Genomic DNA, 12,274 nt, shown 5'->3' with positions numbered 1-12,274 from the left:
AGAGGGATAAAGAATTGGAAAGCTACCAGAGGAGGGGAGGGCAAGGGAGGGGAGGGGATACAGAGTTCTGGTGGTGGGAATTGTGTGCAGTTGGACCCCTCTTCTCCAGTGGTTTTCTCAATGTTTCTTTTTGATAAATAAATGAATAAATAAATAAATAAATTTGAGAGAGAGAGGGAGAGAGACAGAGAGAGGGAGAGAGGCAGAGAGAGACAGAGACAGAGAGAGAGAAGCTTAAGCACACCTGGCGCAAAGCACAAGGACTGGCGTAAGGATCCCTGTTCGAGCCCCCGGCTCCCCACCTGCAGGGGAGTCGCTTCCCAAGTGGTGAAGCAGGTCTGTGGGTGTCTGTCTTTCTCTCTCCCTCTCTGTCTTCCCCTCCACTCTCCATTTCTCTCGGTCCTATCCAACAACAACGACATCCATCATAACTCCAACAATAAAACAACCAGGGCAACCAAAGGGAATGAATCAAGACATAACAATGATTTTCAAAAAGGATTCCGGGAGGTGGTGGGGTGGTCAAGCTTTAGACTCTCAAGCATGAGGTCCCGAGTTGGATCCCCGGCAGCACATGTGCCAGAGTGATGTGTGGTTCTCCCTCTGTCCTCCTATCGTTCTCATCCATAAAAAAGTCTTTCCAAAAAAACAACTTGTCCAGAACAGATGAAAAAGAGAGAGAGCGAGAGAGAAGAAGGGGTCGTGTGCCCAGGACAAGATGCTGGGCAATGCGCTGCAGAGGCAGGCAGGCAGGCAGGCAGGCAGCAAAAGCCTACAGCACCCGGTATTCCCAGGCGGTCTCCCATCCAAGTACTAACCAGGCCCGACCCTGCTTAGCTTCCGAGATCAGAAGAGATCGGGCGTGTTCAGGGTGGTATGGCCGTAGACGCACACAGCCCTTTCTGCCGGCCTCAAGAAGCCAAGCCGCCAGCCGCCGGCGCAACAGCGACGCCCACTGGCCGGCTCCGCACACTGCCACCCCTCCACGAGTGCCCGCTGGCCACCTGCACCCAACACACCACCCCCACCCACCCCACGCCGCCCCAGCCTCCGCCCCAGCCACCACCACCATCACCACCCGGCACCCCTCACAAAGCCCACACCGCTGCACAGGCAGGCAGGCTGGCAGCGACACATGCGGGGACACGCTGCGCACCCACACGCACGCCACATACACACGGACAGCCTGCCTGCCTGCCTGCCTGCCTGCCTGCCTGCCTGCCTGCCTGCATGATGCCTGCTGCCGGCTAACTGCCTCTGCTCCACAGGCTGCCTGCTGACCCACCCAACTGCTTCTCCTGGAGCGGGAGAACCAGGCACCAGGGCCAAGGAGAGCACAAGCCCCACTCCCACAGGGAGACCCACTCCCAGCTGAGGAGGAGGAGGTGGAGGAGCAGGAGGAGGAGCAGGAGGAGGAGCAGAAAAGGTCTGGTGGTGGCAAAGCAGTTGTCTTGCCTAAGGGTCCAGGTAGTACTTCAATAGTTAAGTCATTACTTACTGACAACATAAAAAAAAATGTAGAGAGGAAAAGAAGAGTTCAATGACCAGCATTACCCTAAACCCTAGGTGAGTACTGATATGACAGAGAGCAGAAAGAAGTTAGGAAGAAAAGAAAGGAGAAAGAAGCTGAGGGAGAGAGAGAGAAAGAAAGAAAGAAAGAGGGAGAGAGAGGGAGACACTTGAGAGAGAGAGAGAGAGAGAGAGAGAGAGAGAGAGAGAAAAGGGAAGCAGGGCTTTTGCAAAGTTAACCCAATTCACATAGGCTCACTCCTAAGCTGAATATGGACCCCAGATCAGATCACATCACATCACATCACATCAATTGGGTTGATGGCCAAGAATATTTATACACCTTTCCCAGATTTGGGAGCTACTCTCATCCCTGATCCAGCTTTCTGGTCCTTCTGCCAGCCATGACATTGCCTCCCCAGAGAATAATTAGGATCTACCTGCATTTCAGATTTCAGGCTCAGGCTGAAAAACAAACAAACAAACAAACAAAGAAACACTAGTATAGCCACAGGCCCTTTGGAATGTAACTCAAATATGCCTCCTAGCTGTCTACAAAATGGAGAGCAACCACACTCTTCATCTGTACTAGTCCACTCTTTAGGCCCATCATTGGTCAACAATTGGTTTGCATTTATAAGTTAACTCTATTTTGCACCACCAGGTTCCAGATGCTAGCATGATGCTGACCAGACTTCCCTGGACAGACAACCCCACCCATGTGTCCTGGAGCTCCGCTTCCCCAGAGCCCTTCCCCGCTAGGGAAAGAGAGAGCCAGGTTGCAGTATGGACCGACCTGTCAACGCTCATGTTCAGCTGGGAAGCAGTTACAGAAGCCAGAACTCCCACCCGCACACCACACACGCACATGCACACGCACACGCACATGCACATGCACACGTACACACGCGTGCACACACACGCACGCACGCACGCACGCACACACACACACACACACACGCACACACACCTTCTGCATCCCACAGTGACCCTGGGTCCATACTCCCAGAGGGATAAAGAATTGGAAAGCTACCAGAGGAGGGGAGGGCAAGGGAGGGGAGGGGATACAGAGTTCTGGTGGTGGGAATTGTGTGCAGTTGGACCCCTCTTCTCCAGTGGTTTTCTCAATGTTTCTTTTTGATAAATAAATGAATAAATAAATAAATAAATTTGAGAGAGAGAGGGAGAGAGACAGAGAGAGGGAGAGAGGCAGAGAGAGACAGAGACAGAGAGAGAGAAGCTTAAGCACACCTGGCGCAAAGCACAAGGACTGGCGTAAGGATCCCTGTTCGAGCCCCCGGCTCCCCACCTGCAGGGGAGTCGCTTCCCAAGTGGTGAAGCAGGTCTGTGGGTGTCTGTCTTTCTCTCTCCCTCTCTGTCTTCCCCTCCACTCTCCATTTCTCTCGGTCCTATCCAACAACAACGACATCCATCATAACTCCAACAATAAAACAACCAGGGCAACCAAAGGGAATGAATCAAGACATAACAATGATTTTCCAAAAGGATTCCGGGAGGTGGTGGGGTGGTCAAGCTTTAGACTCTCAAGCATGAGGTCCCGAGTTGGATCCCCGGCAGCACATGTGCCAGAGTGATGTGTGGTTCTCCCTCTGTCCTCCTATCGTTCTCATCCATAAAAAAGTCTTTCCAAAAAAACAACTTGTCCAGAACAGATGAAAAAGAGAGAGAGCGAGAGAGAAGAAGGGGTCGTGTGCCCAGGACAAGCTGCTGGGCAATGCGCTGCAGAGGCAGGCAGGCAGGCAGGCAGGCAGCAAAAGCCTACAGCACCCGGTATTCCCAGGCGGTCTCCCATCCAAGTACTAACCAGGGCCGACCCTGCTTAGCTTCCGAGATCAGACGAGATCGGGCGTGTTCAGGGTGGTATGGCCGTAGACGCACACAGCCCTTTCTGCCGGCCTCAAGAAGCCAAGCCGCCAGCCGCCGGCGCAACAGCGACGCCCACTGGCCGGCTCCGCACACTGCCACCCCTCCACGAGTGCCCGCTGGCCACCTGCACCCAACACACCACCCCCACCCACCCCACGCCGCCCCAGCCTCCGCCCCAGCCACCACCACCATCACCACCCGGCACCCCTCACAAAGCCCACACCGCTGCACAGGCAGGCAGGCTGGCAGCGACACATGCGGGGACACGCTGTGCACCCACACGCACGCCACATACACACGGACAGCCTGCCTGCCTGCCTGCCTGCCTGCCTGCCTGCCTGCCTGCATGATGCCTGCTGCCGGCTAACTGCCTCTGCTCCACAGGCTGCCTGCTGACCCACCCAACTGCTTCTCCTGGAGCGGGAGAACCAGGCACCAGGGCCAAGGAGAGCACAAGCCCCACTCCCACAGGGAGACCCACTCCCAGCTGAGGAGGAGGAGGTGGAGGAGCAGGAGGAGGAGCAGGAGGAGGAGAAGAAAAGGTCTGGTGGTGGCAAAGCAGTTGTCTTGCCTAAGGGTCCAGGTAGTACTTCAATAGTTAAGTCATTACTTACTGACAACATAAAAAAAAATGTAGAGAGGAAAAGAAGAGTTCAATGACCAGCATTACCCTAAACCCTAGGTGAGTACTGATATGACAGAGAGCAGAAAGAAGTTAGGAAGAAAAGAAAGGAGAAAGAAGCTGAGGGAGAGAGAGAGAAAGAAAGAAAGAAAGAGGGAGAGAGAGGGAGACACTTGAGAGAGAGAGAGAGAGAGAGAAAAGGGAAGCAGGGCTTTTGCAAAGTTAACCCAATTCACATAGGCTCACTCCTAAGCTGAATATGGACCCCAGATCAGATCACATCACATCACATCACATCAATTGGGTTGATGGCCAAGAATATTTATACACCTTTCCCAGATTTGGGAGCTACTCTCATCCCTGATCCAGCTTTCTGGTCCTTCTGCCAGCCATGACATTGCCTCCCCAGAGAATAATTAGGATCTACCTGCATTTCAGATTTCAGGCTCAGGCTGAAAAACAAACAAACAAACAAACACTAGTATAGCCACAGGCCCTTTGGAATGTAACTCAAATATGCCTCCTAGCTGTCTACAAAATGGAGAGCAACCACACTCTTCATCTGTACTAGTCCACTCTTTAGGCCCATCATTGGTCAACAATTGGTTTGGATTTATAAGTTAACTCTATTTTGCACCACCAGGTTCCAGATGCTAGCATGATGCTGACCAGACTTCCCTGGACAGACAACCCCACCCATGTGTCCTGGAGCTCCGCTTCCCCAGAGCCCTTCCCCGCTAGGGAAAGAGAGAGCCAGGTTGCAGTATGGACCGACCTGTCAACGCTCATGTTCAGCTGGGAAGCAGTTACAGAAGCCAGAACTCCCACCCGCACACCACACACGCACATGCACACGCACACGCACATGCACATGCACACGTACACACGCGTGCACACACACGCACGCACGCACGCACACACACACACACACACACACACACGCACACACACCTTCTGCATCCCACAGTGACCCTGGGTCCATACTCCCAGAGGGATAAAGAATTGGAAAGCTACCAGAGGAGGGGAGGGCAAGGGAGGGGAGGGGATACAGAGTTCTGGTGGTGGGAATTGTGTGCAGTTGGACCCCTCTTCTCCAGTGGTTTTCTCAATGTTTCTTTTTGATAAATAAATAAATAAATTTGAGAGAGAGAGGGAGAGAGACAGAGAGAGGGAGAGAGGCAGAGAGAGACAGAGACAGAGAGAGAGAAGCTTAAGCACACCTGGCGCAAAGCACAAGGACTGGCGTAAGGATCCCTGTTCGAGCCCCCGGCTCCCCACCTGCAGGGGAGTCGCTTCCCAAGTGGTGAAGCAGGTCTGTGGGTGTCTGTCTTTCTCTCTCCCTCTCTGTCTTCCCCTCCACTCTCCATTTCTCTCGGTCCTATCCAACAACAACGACATCCATCATAACTCCAACAATAAAACAACCAGGGCAACCAAAGGGAATGAATCAAGACATAACAATGATTTTCCAAAAGGATTCCGGGAGGTGGTGGGGTGGTCAAGCTTTAGACTCTCAAGCATGAGGTCCCGAGTTGGATCCCCGGCAGCACATGTGCCAGAGTGATGTGTGGTTCTCCCTCTGTCCTCCTATCGTTCTCATCCATAAAAAAGTCTTTCCAAAAAAACAACTTGTCCAGAACAGATGAAAAAGAGAGAGAGCGAGAGAGAAGAAGGGGTCGTGTGCCCAGGACAAGCTGCTGGGCAATGCGCTGCAGAGGCAGGCAGGCAGGCAGGCAGGCAGCAAAAGCCTACAGCACCCGGTATTCCCAGGCGGTCTCCCATCCAAGTACTAACCAGGCCCGACCCTGCTTAGCTTCCGAGATCAGACGAGATCGGGCGTGTTCAGGGTGGTATGGCCGTAGACGCACACAGCCCTTTCTGCCGGCCTCAAGAAGCCAAGCCGCCAGCCGCCGGCGCAACAGCGACGCCCACTGGCCGGCTCCGCACACTGCCACCCCTCCACGAGTGCCCGCTGGCCACCTGCACCCAACACACCACCCCCACCCACCCCACGCCGCCCCAGCCTCCGCCCCAGCCACCACCACCATCACCACCCGGCACCCCTCACAAAGCCCACACCGCTGCACAGGCAGGCAGGCTGGCAGCGACACATGCGGGGACACGCTGTGCACCCACACGCACGCCACATACACACGGACAGCCTGCCTGCCTGCCTGCCTGCCTGCCTGCCTGCCTGCCTGCATGATGCCTGCTGCCGGCTAACTGCCTCTGCTCCACAGGCTGCCTGCTGACCCACCCAACTGCTTCTCCTGGAGCGGGAGAACCAGGCACCAGGGCCAAGGAGAGCACAAGCCCCACTCCCACAGGGAGACCCACTCCCAGCTGAGGAGGAGGAGGTGGAGGAGCAGGAGGAGGAGCAGGAGGAGGAGAAGAAAAGGTCTGGTGGTGGCAAAGCAGTTGTCTTGCCTAAGGGTCCAGGTAGTACTTCAATAGTTAAGTCATTACTTACTGACAACATAAAAAAAAATGTAGAGAGGAAAAGAAGAGTTCAATGACCAGCATTACCCTAAACCCTAGGTGAGTACTGATATGACAGAGAGCAGAAAGAAGTTAGGAAGAAAAGAAAGGAGAAAGAAGCTGAGGGAGAGAGAGAGAAAGAAAGAAAGAAAGAGGGAGAGAGAGGGAGACACTTGAGAGAGAGAGAGAGAGAGAAAAGGGAAGCAGGGCTTTTGCAAAGTTAACCCAATTCACATAGGCTCACTCCTAAGCTGAATATGGACCCCAGATCAGATCACATCACATCACATCACATCAATTGGGTTGATGGCCAAGAATATTTATACACCTTTCCCAGATTTGGGAGCTACTCTCATCCCTGATCCAGCTTTCTGGTCCTTCTGCCAGCCATGACATTGCCTCCCCAGAGAATAATTAGGATCTACCTGCATTTCAGATTTCAGGCTCAGGCTGAAAAACAAACAAACAAACAAACAAACAAAGAAACACTAGTATAGCCACAGGCCCTTTGGAATGTAACTCAAATATGCCTCCTAGCTGTCTACAAAATGGAGAGCAACCACACTCTTCATCTGTACTAGTCCACTCTTTAGGCCCATCATTGGTCAACAATTGGTTTGGATTTATAAGTTAACTCTATTTTGCACCACCAGGTTCCAGATGCTAGCATGATGCTGACCAGACTTCCCTGGACAGACAACCCCACCCATGTGTCCTGGAGCTCCGCTTCCCCAGAGCCCTTCCCCGCTAGGGAAAGAGAGAGCCAGGTTGCAGTATGGACCGACCTGTCAACGCTCATGTTCAGCTGGGAAGCAGTTACAGAAGCCAGAACTCCCACCCGCACACCACACACGCACATGCACACGCACACGCACATGCACATGCACACGTACACACGCGTGCACACACACGCACGCACGCACGCACACACACACACACACACACACACACGCACACACACCTTCTGCATCCCACAGTGACCCTGGGTCCATACTCCCAGAGGGATAAAGAATTGGAAAGCTACCAGAGGAGGGGAGGGCAAGGGAGGGGAGGGGATACAGAGTTCTGGTGGTGGGAATTGTGTGCAGTTGGACCCCTCTTCTCCAGTGGTTTTCTCAATGTTTCTTTTTGATAAATAAATAAATAAATTTGAGAGAGAGAGGGAGAGAGACAGAGAGAGGGAGAGAGGCAGAGAGAGACAGAGACAGAGAGAGAGAAGCTTAAGCACACCTGGCGCAAAGCACAAGGACTGGCGTAAGGATCCCTGTTCGAGCCCCCGGCTCCCCACCTGCAGGGGAGTCGCTTCCCAAGTGGTGAAGCAGGTCTGTGGGTGTCTGTCTTTCTCTCTCCCTCTCTGTCTTCCCCTCCACTCTCCATTTCTCTCGGTCCTATCCAACAACAACGACATCCATCATAACTCCAACAATAAAACAACCAGGGCAACCAAAGGGAATGAATCAAGACATAACAATGATTTTCCAAAAGGATTCCGGGAGGTGGTGGGGTGGTCAAGCTTTAGACTCTCAAGCATGAGGTCCCGAGTTGGATCCCCGGCAGCACATGTGCCAGAGTGATGTGTGGTTCTCCCTCTGTCCTCCTATCGTTCTCATCCATAAAAAAGTCTTTCCAAAAAAACAACTTGTCCAGAACAGATGAAAAAGAGAGAGAGCGAGAGAGAAGAAGGGGTCGTGTGCCCAGGACAAGCTGCTGGGCAATGCGCTGCAGAGGCAGGCAGGCAGGCAGGCAGGCAGCAAAAGCCTACAGCACCCGGTATTCCCAGGCGGTCTCCCATCCAAGTACTAACCAGGCCCGACCCTGCTTAGCTTCCGAGATCAGACGAGATCGGGCGTGTTCAGGGTGGTATGGCCGTAGACGCACACAGCCCTTTCTGCCGGCCTCAAGAAGCCAAGCCGCCAGCCGCCGGCGCAACAGCGATGCCCACTGGCCGGCTCCGCACACTGCCACCCCTCCACGAGTGCCCGCTGGCCACCTGCAACCAACACACCACCCCCACCCACCCCACGCCGCCCCAGCCTCCGCCCCAGCCACCACCACCATCACCACCCAGCACCCCTCACAAAGCCCACACCGCTGCACAGGCAGGCAGGCTGGCAGCGACACATGCGGGGACACGCTGCGCACCCACACGCACGCCACATACACACGGACAGCCTGCCTGCCTGCCTGCCTGCCTGCCTGCCTGCCTGCATGATGCCTGCTGCCGGCTAACTGCCTCTGCTCCACAGGCTGCCTGCTGACCCACCCAACTGCTTCTCCTGGAGCGGGAGAACCAGGCACCAGGGCCAAGGAGAGCACAAGCCCCACTCCCACAGGGAGACCCACTCCCAGCTGAGGAGGAGGAGGTGGAGGAGCAGGAGGAGGAGCAGGAGGAGGAGAAGAAAAGGTCTGGTGGTGGCAAAGCAGTTGTCTTGCCTAAGGGTCCAGGTAGTACTTCAATAGTTAAGTCATTACTTACTGACAACATAAAAAAAAATGTAGAGAGGAAAAGAAGAGTTCAATGACCAGCATTACCCTAAACCCTAGGTGAGTACTGATATGACAGAGAGCAGAAAGAAGTTAGGAAGAAAAGAAAGGAGAAAGAAGCTGAGGGAGAGAGAGAGAAAGAAAGAAAGAAAGAGGGAGAGAGAGGGAGACACTTGAGAGAGAGAGAGAGAGAGAAAAGGGAAGCAGGGCTTTTGCAAAGTTAACCCAATTCACATAGGCTCACTCCTAAGCTGAATATGGACCCCAGATCAGATCACATCACATCAATTGGGTTGATGGCCAAGAATATTTATACACCTTTCCCAGATTTGGGAGCTACTCTCATCCCTGATCCAGCTTTCTGGTCCTTCTGCCAGCCATGACATTGCCTCCCCAGAGAATAATTAGGATCTACCTGCATTTCAGATTTCAGGCTCAGGCTGAAAAACAAACAAACAAACAAAGAAACACTAGTATAGCCACAGGCCCTTTGGAATGTAACTCAAATATGCCTCCTAGCTGTCTACAAAATGGAGAGCAACCACACTCTTCATCTGTACTAGTCCACTCTTTAGGCCCATCATTGGTCAACAATTGGTTTGGATTTATAAGTTAACTCTATTTTGCACCACCAGGTTCCAGATGCTAGCATGATGCTGACCAGACTTCCCTGGACAGACAACCCCACCCATGTGTCCTGGAGCTCCGCTTCCCCAGAGCCCTTCCCCGCTAGGGAAAGAGAGAGCCAGGTTGCAGTATGGACCGACCTGTCAACGCTCATGTTCAGCTGGGAAGCAGTTACAGAAGCCAGAACTCCCACCCGCACACCACACACGCACATGCACATGCACACGCACATGCACATGCACACGTACACACGCGTGCACACACACGCACGCACGCACGCACACACACACACACACACACACACGCACACACACCTTCTGCATCCCACAGTGACCCTGGGTCCATACTCCCAGAGGGATAAAGAATTGGAAAGCTACCAGAGGAGGGGAGGGCAAGGGAGGGGAGGGGATACAGAGTTCTGGTGGTGGGAATTGTGTGCAGTTGGACCCCTCTTCTCCAGTGGTTTTCTCAATGTTTCTTTTTGATAAATAAATAAATAAATAAATAAATAAATAAATAAATAAATTTGAGAGAGAGAGGGAGAGAGACAGAGAGAGGGAGAGAGGCAGAGAGAGACAGAGACAGAGAGAGAGAAGCTTAAGCACACCTGGCGCAAAGCACAAGGACTGGCGTAAGGATCCCTGTTCGAGCCCCCGGCTCCCCACCTGCAGGGGAGTCGCTTCCCAAGTGGTGAAGCAGGTCTGTGGGTGTCTGTCTTTCTCTCTCCCTCTCTGTCTTCCCCTCCACTCTCCATTTCTCTCGGTCCTATCCAACAACAACGACATCCATCATAACTCCAACAATAAAACAACCAGGGCAACCAAAGGGAATGAATCAAGACATAACAATGATTTTCAAAAAGGATTCCGGGAGGTGGTGGGGTGGTCAAGCTTTAGACTCTCAAGCATGAGGTCCCGAGTTGGATCCCCGGCAGCACATGTGCCAGAGTGATGTGTGGTTCTCCCTCTGTCCTCCTATCGTTCTCATCCATAAAAAAGTCTTTCCAAAAAAACAACTTGTCCAGAACAGATGAAAAAGAGAGAGAGCGAGAGAGAAGAAGGGGTCGTGTGCCCAGGACAAGCTGCTGGGCAATGCGCTGCAGAGGCAGGCAGGCAGGCAGGCAGGCAGGCAGCAAAAGCCTACAGCACCCGGTATTCCCAGGCGGTCTCCCATCCAAGTACTAACCAGGCCCGACCCTGCTTAGCTTCCGAGATCAGACGAGATCGGGCGTGTTCAGGGTGGTATGGCCGTAGACGCACACAGCCCTTTCTGCCGGCCTCAAGAAGCCAAGCCGCCAGCCGCCGGCGCAACAGCGACGCCCACTGGCCGGCTCCGCACACTGCCACCCCTCCACGAGTGCCCGCTGGCCACCTGCACCCAACACACCACCCCCACCCACCCCACGCCGCCCCAGCCTCCGCCCCAGCCACCACCACCATCACCACCCGGCACCCCTCACAAAGCCCACACCGCTGCACAGGCAGGCAGGCTGGCAGCGACACATGCGGGGACACGCTGCGCACCCACACGCACGCCACATACACACGGACAGCCTGCCTGCCTGCCTGCCTGCCTGCCTGCATGATGCCTGCTGCCGGCTAACTGCCTCTGCTCCACAGGCTGCCTGCTGACCCACCCAACTGCTTCTCCTGGAGCGGGAGAACCAGGCACCAGGGCCAAGGAGAGCACAAGCCCCACTCCCACAGGGAGACCCACTCCCAGCTGAGGAGGAGGAGGTGGAGGAGCAGGAGGAGGAGCAGGAGGAGGAGAAGAAAAGGTCTGGTGGTGGCAAAGCAGTTGTCTTGCCTAAGGGTCCAGGTAGTACTTCAATAGTTAAGTCATTACTTACTGACAACATAAAAAAAAATGTAGAGAGGAAAAGAAGAGTTCAATGACCAGCATTACCCTAAACCCTAGGTGAGTACTGATATGACAGAGAGCAGAAAGAAGTTAGGAAGAAAAGAAAGGAGAAAGAAGCTGAGGGAGAGAGAGAGAAAGAAAGAAAGAGGGAGAGAGAGGGAGACACTTGAGAGAGAGAGAGAGAGAGAGAGAGAGAGAGAGAGAAAAGGGAAGCAGGGCTTTTGCAAAGTTAACCCAATTCACATAGGCTCACTCCTAAGCTGAATATGGACCCCAGATCAGATCACATCACATCAATTGGGTTGATGGCCAAGAATATTTATACACCTTTCCCAGATTTGGGAGCTACTCTCATCCCTGATCCAGCTTTCTGGTCCTTCTGCCAGCCATGACATTGCCTCCCCAGAGAATAATTAGGATCTACCTGCATTTCAGATTTCAGGCTCAGGCTGAAAAACAAACAAACAAACAAACACTAGTATAGCCACAGGCCCTTTGGAATGTAACTCAAATATGCCTCCTAGCTGTCTACAAAATGGAGAGCAACCACACTCTTCATCTGTACTAGTCCACTCTTTAGGCCCATCACTGGTCAACAATTGGTTTGGATTTATAAGTTAACTCTATTTTGCACCACCAGGTTCCAGATGCTAGCATGATGCTGACCAGACTTCCCTGGACAGACAACCCCACCCATGTGTCCTGGAGCTCCGCTTCCCCAGAGCCCTTCCCCACTAGGGAAAGAGAGAGCCAGGTTGCAGTATGGACCGACCTGTCAACGCTCATGTTCAGCTGGGAAGCAGTTAC

General features: G+C 53.4%; 5 non-coding genes across 5 annotated transcripts; all 5 read right to left on the bottom strand.

Moving 5' to 3' along the window:
- Positions 1–769: 769 nt before the first annotated feature.
- On the bottom strand, positions 770–888 carry LOC132534420 (5S ribosomal RNA). The gene has a single exon (XR_009546147.1). It is a non-coding gene; the product is annotated as a 5S ribosomal RNA (ribosomal RNA).
- Positions 889–3,285: 2,397 nt separating this feature from the next.
- On the bottom strand, positions 3,286–3,404 carry LOC132534426 (5S ribosomal RNA). Its single transcript, XR_009546153.1, has one exon. It is a non-coding gene; the product is annotated as a 5S ribosomal RNA (ribosomal RNA).
- A 2,359-nt stretch (positions 3,405–5,763) lies between these two features.
- On the bottom strand, positions 5,764–5,882 carry LOC132534376 (5S ribosomal RNA). Its single transcript, XR_009546098.1, has one exon. It is a non-coding gene; the product is annotated as a 5S ribosomal RNA (ribosomal RNA).
- Positions 5,883–8,251: 2,369 nt separating this feature from the next.
- LOC132534375 (5S ribosomal RNA) lies at positions 8,252–8,370 on the bottom strand. The gene has a single exon (XR_009546097.1). It is a non-coding gene; the product is annotated as a 5S ribosomal RNA (ribosomal RNA).
- A 2,373-nt stretch (positions 8,371–10,743) lies between these two features.
- LOC132534374 (5S ribosomal RNA) lies at positions 10,744–10,862 on the bottom strand. Its single transcript, XR_009546096.1, has one exon. It is a non-coding gene; the product is annotated as a 5S ribosomal RNA (ribosomal RNA).
- Positions 10,863–12,274: the final 1,412 nt, after the last annotated feature.

Source organism: Erinaceus europaeus, chromosome 18 (assembly GCF_950295315.1).
Source record: "Erinaceus europaeus chromosome 18, mEriEur2.1, whole genome shotgun sequence".
Classification (NCBI taxonomy): Eukaryota; Metazoa; Chordata; class Mammalia; order Eulipotyphla; family Erinaceidae; genus Erinaceus; species Erinaceus europaeus.
Note: the sequence above shows the minus strand (reverse complement) of the source record. Positions and strands in the feature narration are given on the sequence as shown.